Here is a 17,711-nt window from a genome sequence, read left to right as displayed (position 1 = left end):
GCACAAATCTTTTCCATGAACTTAACACTACATTGGCTGGGTGGATGCTGATACAATGAAAAATATCCACATTATTAGCTCCTGGATAGAAAAACATGTCATTTAATCGCTCTTCCATTTTTTTGCAGGACCACCTCATGGATAAACAATGTCCAGACTCCTGGGAACATATCCAACAGGCACCACAAAATTGCATTTCTACCTGTTCTTTAACTATAGCAGCAATGAGTTACAATGGTCAGTGTGCTGGGCTGGGATCTGTGAGGTGCACTTCGAAGTTTTTACTGAACTGTGAAACTCAATGTGTGACCCTTTACCAGTTGTTCTCATTCACAGGTTTTTGTGAAGATAAAGAAAGGTGGAAGGAAATTATATACCTAGTCTTGGAGTAAAGGTGGGATGGAAGGAACAAAAATAAATAAATAAGGAATGGGATGTTCCTGCTAATTTTTTAATTATACCTTTTTTCAGCAAAATCAGGCGAGGGATGATTTCCTCTCACTGATAACTTCCAAAGCTGTCTTTGGAAGGCTGAAAAACCTTCTGGAGCCAATTTTAATGTGGAGCAGAAAATGACAGTGGAGAGGAGGAGAGGGGAAGGAAGAACCCTTACAAATCTTTATGGTTACGCTGTTGTGATGGTTATGCTGTTGGCACAACATTAGATTTAGGCCAAAAGTCTTGTTACCAGTGGCAGCTGGCAGTTTGTATCAAGATAGAACAGTGAATCGCCTCTGTATTTTACTATAAACTAAGCTATCCAAGGTGCTGAGCCTGTTTTGGCAAAAGGCTTCAGCCTCTTGGATTGCTCCTTCAAATGCTAAAACCCAGAGCAGATTCACTGAAGCCACCAGCCAGTATTCCCTATGAAACCTTGACGAAAGAGAAATTTATTGAGGCATAAATTTATATGGGCCAAAGGTGACCACATTACATTTGTAGCTGGGCTCCAAGAGCTGCATTGTAACTATAAAAAAACTCCTAGGCACAAAGTATCTCCTGTCTTGACAGCCATGTGTATAAAGATGCCAAGACTAAGCTTTAGCAACAGGGTATATTTTTCTTTTGAATCAGGATAGAATCACAGCAGCTAATGGCTAGCTAGGCAGATTGTCATCAAACTGGTTTGACAAGAGGAATCATCATGCTCCAATAATGAAAAAAAAATATCTTCAGTGAAGTGGCAAGGAACATTAAGGAGTGGCCAGATTGTCTTTGCAGCAGTAGCTCTGAGAAGACATTCAGGAATCCAGTGACGTCAAAGAACCACTGGCATAAAGGAACTCTGTCACTGTGATGTCTGTCAGATTGTCATATGATTACTTGGAATGCAGCAGAAGTAAAATAAGCTCATATCACAAAATTGCAAAACTGGGCTCATGGTTCACTCAACTGTAGTAACCTAATAAAAGACAATTTAAAATGTCACTACTTAGTAGCTTACTTCCACTAGCTTCTGCTTATCACAAGCTGCATGGAATTCAACAGTTAGACTAAAAGGGGCCAACATGTTTTAGGCTGCACTGGCAGAACCATAGTTTCCAGTTTACCTGAAATAATAGTTCCACTTCATTCTACACAATTCAGATTTCATCTAACATACTGTTTCTAGTTTGAGCACTTTACTTTAAGGATGTAAACAAACAGGAAAGGTAAGAGAAGTACAATGAATATTATCAAGGGTATAGAAAACAAGTCCCAAAGGGAAATGCTGAAGGAACAATATAAATTTAGGGTGAAGAAGGGGGGAAAAACCAGGGCAAATGGCAAACACATAGTGCTACTCAAAAACACTAAGGTCTCTCACATTCTGCTGTATTTATGGGCCTAAGTTACAGAAAGGTAGATTTCAGTTCCTCTATGCCATGGTTGCTTTCTGAGAAACATCTTGACTGTAAGAGCAATTTGACAATGACACTAACTGGGAACATGTTAATAGCAAAAGCATCAGCAACAACAATAAAAAGAACAGCCATTTAATTATGTTTCTTTATAGAATAAATCTGAGCTCCACAATATAGTGTGTGTAGATACTTCCCTTAGAATGTGCCAGCTTCTCGACCTTTTGGGTTTGTTATTTTAAAATAGTTTTTGAAAATAATTAAAAATAATTTAATGTATTAATGTTAAAAATGCATTTTTAATACAGAGAGCGTGAGAGCGCGAGAGAGGAGAGTGTTTGAATTATTATAAATAAGTTTTTTCTAGTTAAAATAAATTAACTCTCTCGCTCTCTCTCTCTGCAATTTTTGGCTTTCAGCATCCACATGAAGCCCAGGATGATTCTAAGAAAATAAAAAGTCTGAGAAGGTGGAGCCAAGTGCTTCATTTTGAAGCATGTCCAGAACGATGAAAAGGGTAAGCTTGGGATGAGGTAGATGGGTGATAGAGAACATCCTTGAAGGCCAGAGAAGGTTATTCGGGGCATCTCAGGAAGTAGAAGAAAGCAAGGATAAATGTTTTTGTGTTACCAGTTTTGTTTTGTTTTTTGTGATATATGGTGTACTCATGTTTGAGGGAGTTGTTTCGCTAGTTGGTGTTTTGGTGCAATGTCTGCCTCATACAGGGAAATGCCTGGATAATTATGTGTGGTGTGCCTGTGAATTTTGCTCCAGTGTGGCAAATGTGTGGTGGGGTTGTGCATTTGAATGTCTGAGAATGTATGTGAGTTTGTGTGTGTGTGTTTTCTGATGTTTACCAGTTTGCCTCCAATGGAATGGCTGTTTTGGAACAAATATGATCTGGCCTCGGGCTCAGCGTCACGTCTACTAAATACTCAAATTCTTAGCCAAATTATTTCTTTCTGAGCCTCATCATCCATTTGTCTTCAGTGACCTAAGAGGATAAAACTAAGTTCAAAGACGTAATTTAATTTTTTATATATTTTGAAATCCAAGCTCTCCTTCTGCCTTGTGCAAGGCACTTTTCTTTCACATGCAACATAGCAGCCATTTCGTGAGTGAGTAACCCCCACATGCACACACACACAAGGACCATAACACCCTCTGACCCAGTGCTTCTCAATTATTTTCTGTCATGCCCCCCCTAGGAAGAAGAAAACATTTCACGCCCCCTGCATGACTGTAAATAGTATCATTTGTGTATAAAATTGTTATAAGTACACCTCTGCATAACAGAGCCTCGCGCCCCCCCCCGGGGGGCCCGCCCCACTATTTGAGAAAGGCTGCTCTGACCCAACATGGGTGGAGGCTCATGTGGTGGAAATTCCTTGTTGAAATAAAAAGCTATACAGTAGAAAGATGGAGTCACCTTTGTCAGCCAGAGAGATGGTTTTTGAAATAAAGGCTTGGAGTTTAGAAAAACTAGAGCAAAGGAATAATGAGTGCATCTTGACCTGGATGGAAGCTGGCACCAGGAAAAAGACATAACATAAACTACTGAGATAAGGATACATAGCTGACATTCACAAGCAAGGTTAGAAGGAAGGCTAAAGGAGGGGGTAAGGAGTGATGATGCAGTTTTAATGTATGCATGTATTTCTGTTCTGATTGTAAGAATTCTATATGTTTAAATTGTAATTAGCCAATCAGGTGTATTGAAGAAGCTTCTTTGTCTTCAATAATATAAAAAGAGCCATTTTGTCTTGTTCGGGGTCTCAGCTTTTTGGAACTTGAATTCCACTGAGTTCATTGTTTTCCTTTGTCGACAATTGGAAATAAACTTATGGATTTTCAATTACTAGGTCCTCTTGCCAATTCTTTTGCTCTGTCAGTCCTAGATTTTTAAGTTTCCTGAAATTTCTGTTACAATATATGGAACTGGTAGCCCAAAACTTGAAATTACAGAAACTGAACATTGTTAGGATTCTGTATGCTTCCCTATTAAGAGATCTGTTTCAAACTAGGTAATATTTTAGCTGGATGGCACCTGCTTTAGCAAAACAAGCTAAGATGAATGTTACACCTTCATTAATTTGATATTAATTGCTATTCAGCTAAGCAACTGCCTGTACAAATGCTTTCTGGCAGGTTGTCTTCAAAAGTAACAGTGGGATGAACCATCCGCTCTGGGGAAGGGGTGCTACTTCTTGCATTTCTGCGTCACTGTATGGAATGCCAACTTTTCCAGTATCATCCTGCCAGTGCTAACGCAAGATGCACCTTCAGGCAAATAAATAGCTGTTGCCTTGGAAATTATTATTACTTAACAGATAACTTATATAATAGTGTTGACTGGAGATTCTTTGAAGAACAGAGGCCAGAAACCAATAAATACTGGCCACAAGAAGCCCCAAAAGGTCAAAATCTTTAATTTGGGATGCTCTATAGTGAGGCAACATGAGCTCCTGGCCAGAATAACAAACAGGGTCTCAGATTGTCTAACACAGCCCAATTCTGTAAGATTTTCAAGGAAATATGTCCATGTCCTTTCTTTGGTCATCAGACCTCTTCACATCAGCATCAGTGGATAGATACATCAATTTCTATGGCTTGCATGTTTATTTCAAATATAATAATAATAATAATAATAATAATAATAATAATTTATTTATTTAAATTTCCTGCTTCTCCCTTCCGATCGAAGCGGGATTACAACAGTAAAAACATCATAAAATACATACATAATTCAAAAACATCAATCAAAGACACAAAAATAAAAGGGAAAAGGAGAAAGTTGTTACAGTCTTGCGCTCAGTCATAAGGATCGAGTCATATATTCAGATGTACAAATCAGATTAGACGAGATCCGTTGGATAGGCCCGCCGGAAGAGATCTGTCTTCAGTGCCTTTTTGAAGGCTTCCAAGGAAGTGATAAGACGGACCTTTTCCGGTAAATTGTTCCAAAGTCTAGGGGCCATCACAGAAAATGTTCTACAAGAAGTAATTTTCAACCTGGTTTTGGGGTGTTCCAATATTTTTGTGCCAGATGTTCTGAGAGTGTGGGGCGGATTATGTAGGGAGACGTGTTCCCTTAAGTAAATATAATCATAGGATGGTACTACATTGGATTCCAGGTAAAGATTAGCATTTTTAATAACCCCCTTGTTTTAAAAAGAGGGAAGGGGAGCAGTAGCAGAAGCATTTGCAACATAGCTTCCTAAACTCTGTGGTTATGGGCACTGGACATACTAGCCACAAGAAGGCATGTTTCTGTCCCATAACTTTCAGCACATAAGAGATGCTGAACACTATTGTAATTATCTGTGGTTCCAAAATGCTTAATTTTGGATTGTGCCAATTGGATTATCAAAGCAAGTTGTTTCCCAGCAAGCCTACTAACAGTACCTTGTAGTTTACAGGGCACTGTAATAGCCTTTTGCTAAATAAAGTAACAATGGCTGACACTGCAAAGAGAACTACAGGTAAAACAGAGTTGTACTCTGTCTTATGCTTTGTATCAACAAAGCTGCTGACAATATCCTGACCTTGATTACAGTAATAGTGGAATGTGCTAGGGTTGGTCAATGGTATTTTGATCATCAGATGATGAGATAGGGAAGCCTGAACAACAATGAGAGGGGGAAGAAATATAATTTGGCTAATATTCAAAAATTTAAAAAATCTTTTGATTAGGTGGGTGCAGAATTTTCTTTTGTCAGTGCATTTTAAACCTTGATTTTATTTTCATACCTTACTCAGTTTGTTTTAATCTTATTTGTTCTGTTTAATTGTAAGCCACCTTAAATCCTATTAATAGAGGAGAGGTGAGACATAAATTAAATAAATACCCCCCCCCCAAAAAAAAACAGGATTAAGTTCTTTAATTAAGAATTAAAGACAAACATACCGGATAGCATTTGCAGAGTCATGCTGGATAGTATGATTCATTTGTAGATTACATACAATTACTGATGTAATGTAACTTCCTCTCATTACATTATTTCCTTCTATACTCCACTGTTAAGTCATTTTATAATAACATTATATTGCAGATATAGCTGATATAACTTGAATTTATGGCTAGGTGGGAAGCATTCATGTAGCTGAACATTCTTCATACTAGTTTTAACTTGCCAGCTAAACAGTCCAAGGTCCAACAAGAGAACCTGTTGTAGCAAGGAAAATATGTAGTCAGAAACAATATATATCATCAATGTCATTGTTCCATAAGTCCATAGTCCTCCATTAATACAGGCAGGTATAGCCAGGATTTAGTTTTGTTTGGATCCAGATTTTTCTTATGCAACTGAACATCCTTAGAAGTGGAAATAATTGAGTTTATGTCAGTAATGCCCTTTAAAAACTAGACTGTTCCAATCCATTTGTTTGCTTGCGTCTGCATACCCTCACTGATTTTCTAAAAGCTTCATCTGCATTGTTTAAGACTCAGGTAAAGGAGTCTTACAAAAGAAAATCAGGTCAAAACAATCAGATTGTTTATTAACAGAAACAATAGTCAGGGTTTAGATCCTTCCAAGCTGTTTTTTTAAATTTAAAACTGTTCAGTAAAGTCTTTTCCAAGCACCTGTTTGAAAGAACAAAAAAATAATAATAATTTACAATTATTTAAATTTTACCCCCCCCCCAAATTTGCAATTGTTTACATTTCTTTCACTTTTACATTTCCAACAGGAGTAAACTACCAAATCATAAGATTCTCGCACTCCTCCATCCCCACCCCAAATCCTTGTGTTGCTTGCCCTGAACTGAACAGAATCAACATGGGTCATATCTTAGCTGATTCACCAATCTCAAGACTGGCTGTTTTGTTTCAAACGTCATTTGAACACATGGCTCATTTTATTTAAGATGTCCACCATGTAACGCGACTTGAATAAAATAATTAAATCTTTTCAAAATATGAAATCAAAGTGTGATGGTCTATACGCAAACCTATATTAAAATATGTACTACTAGAAAAAACATTTTTATGGTTGGTTCTATTCATGATTCTTTTTATAAGATTATCTTATAAGACTATCGTGTGTGTGTGTGTGTGTGTGTGTGTGTGTGTGTGTGTGTGTGTGTTAGCCAAAAGCAGCTTAAAGGGCATTTATTTTCTTCCTAGTTGTAACTATGAACCAGGAGAATTTTAATTAGCTCAGTGAATTTACCTGAGTTACAAGCAGTCCTTTTGGAATTGTTTCCCACCTGTATACTGAGATGCTAGGATGGGGAATTCACTGAGGCAGAATTCTTTCCATTAAATGTCTTTTACTTCAAGAGGGAAATACATGTCAATGCAAGCACACACACACACACACATGCAAGAACTAAGGAATAAAGGGTTGAGCAATGGAATAGACAAGAGGCTCCACTAATGGTGATACTTACTAAAGCGTGGTGACTCTGGGTGGTCCAATTGGATGGTCTGGTGTTGGATTCGGCCATTTTGGGGAACATTGATGGGGGAATGGCAGCAAGTCGGAACTAGTCAGAATCCAAAGTGACATGGAGTCACCATGAATTCTATCCAGCCCGAAGAAACAAAGGAAATCTGGGTGCTTATATAGGCCACAAATAGCCTGAGGCAAAAATACATCTCTTCCGGACAGATCTCTTCTGGCAGACCTTTCCAGATTAGTCTCCTTTCCATGAGTAAGGACGCCCCCTCTGTCTTGTAAACATAAATCATAAAAACAAAACAATATAAAATATATTACAATATAAGCTTTAAAATTATAACAGAAGAGAGAGCTAACAATAGGGGTAAGAAACAGTTGTTAGCTCTCCCTTCCATTAAAATGTTAAAGCTTATATTGTAATATATTTTATAGTGTTTTGTTTTTATTGGGATGGGGGGATGGGAAGGGGATTAATTTTTAAATTGACTTTGATGTGTATTGTTTTTACTGTTTTTTTCCCCTAATGTTGTAATCTGCCTTGATTCCCTGTGAAAAGGCAAGCTATAAATAAATTATTATTATTATTATTATTATTATTATTATTATTACATCAAAAGGGTCAAATTTGCATGGAAAAGATTACAGTACTGAGCCACAGAGTCCATAATTTTCAATGTTCTAACCTTAGCTTTTTTTCAATCAGCTTCCATTCGGGGGGAGATTCTCCTGCTTCTCTGAGGGTGACAGAGGAGGGCTTTCAGACTACATAACTGTAACAATATGATTCCACTTTAATTTCCAAAGCAATATCTTATGGAATGCTGGGGCTGTTAATTTGAGGAGGCACTCTAGTGCTTTAAATTCTAAACACCCATCCCTAAACTACAAATCCCAGAATTCCATAGAATGTCACCATGGCAGTTAATGTGGAATCATACAGCTATAACTGTGTACTATGAAGTCACACTGAAGTCACATTGGGATTTACAATTTAGGGAGGAGCATTTAAAATTCTCAGCCAGAGTGCTCTTAGGCCTCACTGAACTACAAACCCAAGAATACAGTAGGAGGCAGCTAGAGCAGTAAAAGTGGAATAGCAGCACTGTAAGAGTGTAGTGCGGTAATCTAGTAAGACTCTGTGACTGAGAATTTGAAATGTTCCTCACTAAACTGCAAATCTCAAGATTACACAGGATGGAACCAAGATAGTTAAAGTGGAATCATAGTGCTATAAGTGTGCACAGTGCACTGTAAAAGGTATCTAGTCAATGTATCCTTGCAACTTAAATTTTCACAGTTTACAGGGTTAAAATTTGTAGCTCACCTTATAGAATGTCCTTTCTGCCATTCCCCAAGTTTCTTGCTAAACACTATTGTTTGCTTGACCCTGACCTTTAGCTTCCTTGATCTAACGATTCCTTAGCAGCATCTGCATTTTTTAAGCATGTGGGAACTGATTCCAAAGGGAAGCAAGGTCCTAATAATATTATAGCAAGAATTTCAAGTTAAACAAAGTGTACCCAGAACACTGAAAATATATGCTGTGCTTAAAAAACTAAACTAACCCTGAGGTCTCTGTAGTTTTTAGGAATAAAGTCAGTCAGTTTGATATTTGTGCCCTGCAGGGAGTTTGTTGCCACACCATCAGGCTTAGACTGGTTCAAACTTGCATTTTCTACATCTCAGTGACTTTGCCAAGTTTTATCACTTTGTTAAACACACACAAAAATACACACAGGCATTTCATTATGGGTGGCAGATGCAGAACCACTGACACATTGGCACCAGAGATAAAGGCTGCTTCAAGGGCAATTTCAAATGTGCATTTCACCACAGATGCTGGTGAAATGTCAGGGATAAACTCTTCTAGAACATGGCCACATAGCCCGAAAAACCCACCCAAAAACCCCTTTATGATTGATTGATTGATTGATTGGATGGTTTCTTATTATTGAATTTATACCCCACCATTGTCCAAGGAGGCTTCTAAAACTTTAAAATTAGGTTAAATAGCCTTTTAAATGCTTTTAAATAGGCTTTTAAATAGGTTTTTCGTGGACAGGGGTATAGAATCATATTGCTGGAAGAGACCACAAGGTTGATCCAGTCCAATCCCCTGACATGCAGGAACTCTTAATCAAAGCACCCCCAACAGATGGCCATCAAGCCTCTGTTTAAATACCTCCAGGGAAGGAGACTCCACTCCACTCCACTCTCAAACAGCCCTTACTGTCAGGAAGTTCCTCCTAATGTTCAGGTGGAATCTCTTTTCCTGTTGCTAGCATCCATTGTTCCAGGTCCTATTCTCTGGAGCAGCAGAAAACAAGCTTACTCCATCCTCAATGTGACATCTTTTCAAATATTTAAACAAGGCTATCATATACCTTCTCTTCTCCACACTAAACATCCCTAGCTCCCTAAGTCTCTCCTTGTAGGGCATGCTTTCCAGGCCCTTCACCATTTTAGTCACCCTCCTCTGGACACGCTCCAGCTTTTCAACATCCCTTTTGAATTGTGATGCCCAGAACTGGACACAGTATTCCAGTTGAGGCCTGACCAAAGCAGAATAGAGTGGCACTATTACTTCCTTTGATCTAGACACTATACTTCTATTGATGCAGCCTAGAATTGCATTGGCCTTTATAGCTGCTGCATCACACTGTTGACGCATGTTCACCCTGTGATCTACTAGGACTCCTAGATTCATTTCACATTTAGTCTCGTTCAGCCAGGTGTCCCCCATCCTATATCTGTGCATTTCATTTCATTTCATTTTTTTACCCTAGTGCACTACCTTACATTTCTCTGTGTTGAAATTAATTTTGTTAACTTTGGCCCAGCTTTCTAATCTATTCAGGTCATTTTGAATTTTGATACTGTCCTCTGGGGTATTAGCTATTCCTCCTAATTTGGTGTCATCTGCAAATTTGATAACCATGCCCCTTATTCTTTCATCTAAGTCATTGAAAAAGATATTATGACCTCACCTTTTCTCTGAGAAACTCTTGGTAGCAGACATACCTCATTCATTCCTTCTCTACACTCCATTTTTTATCTTCACAACACACCAGTTACATCAGGTTAGACTGAAAGTAAATGTCTCCTCCAATGTTAGCCACTGAATTTAATGTCTGGGCATGACTTTGAACATGCCCAGACTGGACATACTAATAATTAACACAACACTGAGGATGCAGGGGGAGACCATGGTTAAACTATTGCAAAGCCATTAAGCTTGGTGTGTGGCCTTAATTCAGTCACAGTGTCTTAGCCTAACCTTTACAAAACTGCTGGAGGGGGGAGGTTTAAAACAAGAGTGTGAGTACCTGGAGGGAAGTTTGAAATCCAAGTAAATAGAACACACCTTTAGAATGTACTGTCTATGGCAGTTTTTTATTTGAAAGCTGGGAAGTGGTAGGAGTAACAATTTACAACAAAACTCATTTATGAAGTAATGATCCTCCTATGAATTAATTACAGCTGTCTAGGATAAAGTATGAAGCTGATTTTTATCACAACATTGTGATTTCACATAAAAGAAATGTCTTAATAAGATTTTGCGTGGGGATGGGTGTGTTTGTTTTCAGTATCTAACTGCAGCCCCAGCCTAACAATCTGATCACACAAACATGTAAATTTACAAGAATCAGATTGGAGAATCAATAGGTGTTTCATACACACAACACAGCCCAGCTTTATAAAGTGTGTTGGTGGCAGGTGAATTCCTCTTTGCAAGGGAGGGTATTTAAATGTATAAATCATGCCACCTCATTTCAAAACTATTATTTCAACACGGATGGGAGTATCTTCCCCAGAAGTAATCTGCCCTACACATCTAAGGAGGAAAACTCCAGTTAGGTTTGAACTTTTTCAATCAGTGTTTTTTTATTCACTCACAAGGGTGGATGGGTGTTTGGGAAGAAAATAATTTCAAAATGTTTGTCCAACAATGGCTTAAGTAAATAATCTAAACACATTGTTTCATTTCAGTGTGCTATATGCCCAAAGGAAGATTGAAGAGAGAATACAGTAAAGAAACAGTGTGTCATAGCAAAACACTATTGCAAATTCAAACACAGGATCAAACTAGAACTTGCTGTAATTTTTTGACTACCAACTGTACAGTGTCTGAAGTTCAGAAGTAATACTGGTTGAGTCTCCCTCATCCAGAATTCACAATTCAAAATACTTCAAAATCAAAAATTGTCCAAAATTTGCTTCACACAAATTTATCTTCAGGCTTTGTGTATAAGATGTATATGAATTTATATATGAATTTATATATGAATATATATGAATTTCACTTGGGTCCTATCTCCAAGATCTCATTATGAATATACAAATATTCCAAAATCCAAAAAAACCCTCCATCATCCCAAACACTTCTGGTTCCAAGCATTTTGGATAAGGGAAACTCAACCTGTAAATGGAAAGAGATTTTCATTAGGACCATAGAATACCTATAATTAGAAGATACCCCTTTTTGTCTTGCTAAAGACACTTAAAATTTTATTTCCTGGCCAGAAGGAAGAGGGGATTGCCTGCATGAATGTTGCTCCAAACCATATGAACTGAGAACAGCTACATCGTGACAAAATGCAGAATGAGATTGACAACAACTCACAAAAGATCATTTGCACCGACTCTCTGGAACAATCTCCCTGACAAAATCCGGGTCTGCCCTACCTTGGATGCCTTTAAGAAGGCTTTGAAGACACATTTATTTAGGCTAGCATACCCGTCTGACTCCTTGTAGATATCATTCCTGATAGAAGTTCACTTTACGGACTGATAGATTTTATGGTTGTATTTTTATTATGCTATTGATATATGAAGATTTTATATTTTGTAAATTGTATGTAGCTGTGTTTTGATGTAAACTGCTTTGATCACCGGAAAAGCGGTATACAAATAAAGCTTTATTGTTGTTGTTGTTGTTGTTCCTAACATAGTTATAATTTTTTTTCTCCTGCATGATTTTTAACATCCTTGGCTGATGAAGCAGCCAGGGGAGCTCTGAAAGCCTGAAACATGTATTATGTGCATTTTGGTTGGTCCAATAAAGATACCACTGTTTTGTGGATTTTCAATGTTACTGTACTTTCCTACATGGCCTACCTCTGGATAGATTAGAAGAGGCTCTCCATCCACCACCTCAGCAAGTATGGCCCCATTTCAGGGTTTTCCTCCCCACTAAGAAAAATAGCTCTCATTGGCATCAGCAATATTTCTTTATAAGGATGTGTTTCTTTATAATGGTAATTGTCATGATGAGACAGGAGATTTTAATTAAGTTTGACCTTAAGTTGCAACAATTTACAATATCAAGTTGATATTGGTTGTTAAAGACTGCATGTTGGATGCAGAAAAATAATAATTCCTCCCCCTGATGCACTCAGAGTTCTTCTTTTATTCTCGAAAGGCAGCTGGTGAGTGCAATGATAGTGGCTGGATGAAACACTTCAGGCTTTTAGTTAGAATTTTAAAGGTCCAACGTGCTGCACCTGTTTTGGATACCTCTTTATAATTCAACTAAAACTCAGAACTGACACCAGCCTATTGAGACAGAATCCATAGCTGCCACTACTTTCCCTCCTGTGCTTGGTACGTTAATGATTCTCTTTCCTTATCTCCTTAGTAAATTAGGATATTCCATTGTATTATTATATTTTATGTCCCTGTTTTCTCCCAGAGCAAGACCCAAGGCAGCTCACTACATGAATGAAAAGGAAATACAACTAAAAACCAACACACTAACATTAAAGATTAATTAAAATAATTAAATAAGGTATTATTTTGAAACCACACACTAGTCAAAACCTGCCCAAAAATAAGGAGGTTTTGTTATTCATATACAGACCTGTGTGAAGTCTATGCAGCTGCAATGGTCTGTGCCATATGACATCAATCATGTTTAATTGAGCAGTGACATGAAATATAGAATGTGCCCAGAAATGAAGGGAGGCTGGTGATCCATGTCACCTGTTTAGAGTAAATAAATATCCCCCATGCATACTTGGTGAACTGAAGAGAAATACATGATAAAAATGAAAGAACAACCCAGAAATAATATCCTGAGGAGGTCAGGTAAATGTATTGGCTTAAACTTGTTTATGAAAGCAAAATTTCTCTTCAGGTATGCAATTATCTCAATTAATCATGGGCTGGCTTACATAACTCCATACATAAGCATATTTATAGCATTAACTCATATTATGGATATAGTATAACTTCATGCTGAGCCTTTGGGATAAGACACATACACAGTGCAATTCAAAAACACATGAGAATGTGCTGAAAAGTTCTCAGCCTAGCCCACTTCCCAAAATTGGAGCATGATTTTGGCCCGGTACAGACGGGGCTCAACGCACATCTTGATGGCATGCTAGGGTTGCCTCAAGGCATCGCTTACAGGTGCCCCACAACCCTAGCACATATTCCATACGTCAAAATGGCAGCACCCTGTACAGATGGGCGCCGTCATTTTCTTGTGACGGACGTTTAGCGTCCGCATGTCACGGCGCGATACTGACATCACAAGTGCACCATTGGTGCACTGTGGCATCAGTATCACGCTGCAAAAAAACCCCGCTTTTTGCGAACAGGAAACCATGCAGTTTGTCCGCTGTGTCCCCCCCCCCAGCGGAAAACTAGGCAGTGTCAGACTGCCCTTTTTGGGTTGTCTGTACCGGGCCTTTGTCACAATAGCTTAAAATTTTTATTGTAAAAATTGTCTATTGTAAACTGCCAATTTGTAGGATTGTAGCTCTAATTGCTGATTGTTTTCAAATCATTGACAGAACCATGTCAATGAAAAGTGTGGAATTTTCAAGTGCTGAACTCCAGGCCATCATGAAGTTCCTGTTCCTGCAAAAGAAAATCCATGAGTGTAAGATGCAAACACTGAGTGACAAGTGCTTGTCATGCTCAAGTGTGAAGAAGTAGTGTGCCAGTTTTCAGCATGGAGATTCTAAGATTGATGATGCAGCTAAGTCTGAGACACTTTCAACAGTGTCAACTAATGCAATGAATAACGGTAAAGCATTTTTTTCTAATATTGTGACTGATTGGCATGCTTTGCCTCTACACTACCTAAAGTTTTCCTGATTCAAAACATGAGGACTTCTTGTGTTCTCTACCTACATAGGAGCCTGTGGCTTCACAAGGAGGGAAACACACTGGATTTCAAGGAAACATCTTCTTTGAATTGAAAATGGACATTAAATTTCCTTGACTTTGAAAATCTACCAGTGACCACAGGGCTAAAGGGGGAGGGTTCCAACCTGCAGATAGCCCTCCCTACCATCTGACCTAAGACCAGAAACTGCTGGCCTATGAGTAACATCTTCAAATTCTTTCTTCTCTTTGCCTGATGAAGAAGCCAGTGTGACTTTGAAAGCTTGCAACATGTAATTGTGCATTTTGGTTGGCCCAATAAAGGTATCATTGTTTGGATGTTATTGAACTTCTGCAATGGTTGAACATGTTATGAACTGATTTTGGTATATTGGCAAATTTCGGCTAAAGTAATTGCTGAAATATTAAAGATATTCCAGGAATGCATTGGGTTTATAAAGCATGAGTAGTTTGAATGAATGTTTCAATTTTGTAGATACCTCTAAGTTGATTTTGCAGAATTTTAAGTGATCCATTGATAATTTTTTGGAATGGCTCATCACTGTTGATAAAACATGGCTACATCACTATGATCCAGTGACCAAACAACAGTGAGTTTTCCACGGCTAAAAAAAAAAAAACCTTACAGATTCTAAGCTAAAATTGATATGTGCACTGTAAATGTTGGTTCAAAACCATTTGGATGCATATTATATACTTTCCAATGACCTTGTTCATGTACTAGGTAAGTGTTGCATAACATCACAGCTGTGCCAAGAACAAAGACTGCTAAACAGATGCCCTGGACTAGAAAGCTGCATGTATGGGCCTGTCACAGCCAACTCCAGAACACTGCTACTGTTGTCAAATGTGAGGGAGCTAATTTCCCCTTTTAGATCTGTTTGGGGGGGGGGGGAACTGCACAGTATAACAGTTCATATTGTCTGCTAAAAGAGGGGATTGATTTTTTTAAAATTCATACAACTGTTAGCTCTTCACTATTTAGAACAGCTTTCTATGGTCCTATTGAAAAAATATAGCTACATTTTACCTGGTTCTACCTTCAACACCAGAATGATTTCCTCTGCTATTTATTTCCCATAAGGTTCTTTATTTAAAAAAAATAATCCAATTTCAAAAACATTTGGTACTGTTTTTGAAATTTCCTATCATTGGTTTATTAAATGATAGAACAATAAATATGTGAGGAACTAACATGGTCTTTATGGTTCTGCCATATTGGGGAGGACAAATTTGTTCATTGTGCAAGATGTAAATAAACCTCCTGGGTTAATGCATGAACAAAATTCAGTTCTTTAGGTTTTTGCAGTGAACTACTAAAATTAAACAGAAAGAGCCAATATGCCAAAAATATTATGCAAATAGAAACAGTTGCATTCAATGAAGATCAAGAAAACCTCTGTACATATTTAGTCTAGGATCATTGTGTCAATCAACAGGAGCCACACCCCAAATTCCATTCCAAATTGGATTTTACTTCCTTTAATCTTAGAAATAGTTTTGACATCAGTAGATTATTTGCATTTATTTTTGAACAGCAAGACACTGGCTTCCTACAGAAAAGTTCATCCAGATATTGAAACATTATTACATTAATTAAGCTGATCTCCTAGGGCTGGAGCCGCCACTCATTGCTGCACAAAGTTACCACAGCAACCAAATGTTGCGGTGCTGCTGTGCAGCAAAAAAAGATTGTGCAAATGCAGCTCCAGTTTGCTGTGATGCTGCGATGCCACAAAAGCTGTAGCATGGTGCAGTCACGTTGCAGCTGCACCGCACCATTTGGACACGGTGCAGCTGCGACATCACAATGCGTGCGATGTGTGGGTGGGGCCACACAATCATGGTGCCCCCACACACATACTAGGGTTAGGGACCGTGTGGTTGCTGCACGGTCCGTAATCCTAAAATTGGCACCAGCACTGCGCAAAAGGGTGGTCTGTACAGTGCTCTAGGAACACCATCAAACAATCTAGTCTGCTTTTAAGATGATACTAAGAGTATGATTGCATACTAAAATATAGTTTTAAACCAAATGGAGAAACTCCCATGGAGGGATTTCCCACTCACAATGTCCCCATAAAGAGGTACTTGTAATCCCATGCCTCAGAGTCATTTATAAAACCATTTTATTCATATTTTTATAAACGATTTTAACTTATCTCAGACATAACACGGATTTTATGAATTTTCCCTTAGAAGACAAATTCTGTACACTCGTGTATTATCCCCAGTAAATGTGTTGGTGAATATGATCCGTTAGTTGATCCAATGGCCTACCATTTAAAACCTTAAAGGGGGAAGACAAACAAAATATATAGCTGTAATCAAATTCTAAACTTCTCCAGGGATGTGCAGAACAGCCATTAAGGCCAGCCTGTGGGTGGAGTCAGGGCATGGTGTCCATACAACACACATCCTGACTCCACCCCATGGCAGCATGATGCTTTGCACCGCTCGACATGGTGCACAACATCACAGTACTCCGCTAGCACTGCGTTTACATGATGCAGCACCAAAGGAGCACCTTAAAGCCACAGCACTGCAGCTATTGTGCCCTGGAAAGGCCAAATTGAGGACGAGGAAAGCAGTTGCCACCACCCCAATTTGCATCCACATCTGCACAGCCTCTCAGACACAAAAGAGAAAAACAAAATTCAAATACAAGCATGCTATTACACTGTTTGTGTTTTATCAGCTTGATGGAGAACAGTATGTCAGTGAAGGTCACACACTTGGTGTTTTGGATATCCTCAAAATACTAAGATTTTAGATCATTTCTACTGGGTATTGGGTTTTTTGTTTTTGTTTTAAGTATTGTGTTACAATGTTTGTTCTTGATCTTAAAATAAGGAGTGGAATCCTATTAGTGCCTTATGTGCCAGTATAATTGTTTATTATATTGGCACAAGCACCTTTTGGAACAATACATAGTGGGAAAAGGCACCAAAGAAAGCTAACCTTGAGGCTTTTCATGCAGTGCCTGGGACTCTTTCATTCCTGCCACCCTATTGCAGTCTATGCGGTGGTCTACAGGATCACAATCAAAGATGATTGTTGTCTTAAAGTAGTGGTTCTTGAATTTACCCTTGTGACCTCACCCCTTATATCTACATGCAGGCACCCCCCCAGACATAGTATATGAAAAAAATGTTTGTTTAATGCACCTATTTTCATTCACACATACAGATGTATTCATATTTTAACATTCTATAAGGTCTCCTCCTCCTCCTCCTCCTCCAGGCAGATGCTCCAAGTTCCCTGTTTGCTTTCTTTTCCCCTCCAGGACAGAAAAAGTTTGGGAAGAAGGAGGGATCAAGGCCTCCAA

At 38.4% G+C, this 17,711-nt stretch overlaps 1 long non-coding RNA gene across 1 annotated transcript; it reads left to right on the top strand.

The window, feature by feature from the left end:
* The first annotated feature begins 134 nt into the window (after nt 1–134).
* Nucleotides 135–6,702, top strand: LOC121927883. The gene is made up of 3 exons (XR_006103378.1): nt 135–237; nt 2,261–2,358; nt 6,534–6,702. It is a non-coding gene; the product is annotated as an uncharacterized LOC121927883 (long non-coding RNA).
* The last annotated feature ends 11,009 nt before the right edge of the window (nt 6,703–17,711 follow it).

The sequence above is a fragment of the Sceloporus undulatus genome, chromosome 4, assembly GCF_019175285.1.
Source record: "Sceloporus undulatus isolate JIND9_A2432 ecotype Alabama chromosome 4, SceUnd_v1.1, whole genome shotgun sequence".
Classification (NCBI taxonomy): Eukaryota; Metazoa; Chordata; class Lepidosauria; order Squamata; family Phrynosomatidae; genus Sceloporus; species Sceloporus undulatus.
This window is presented reverse-complemented; position numbering and strand designations above follow the sequence as displayed.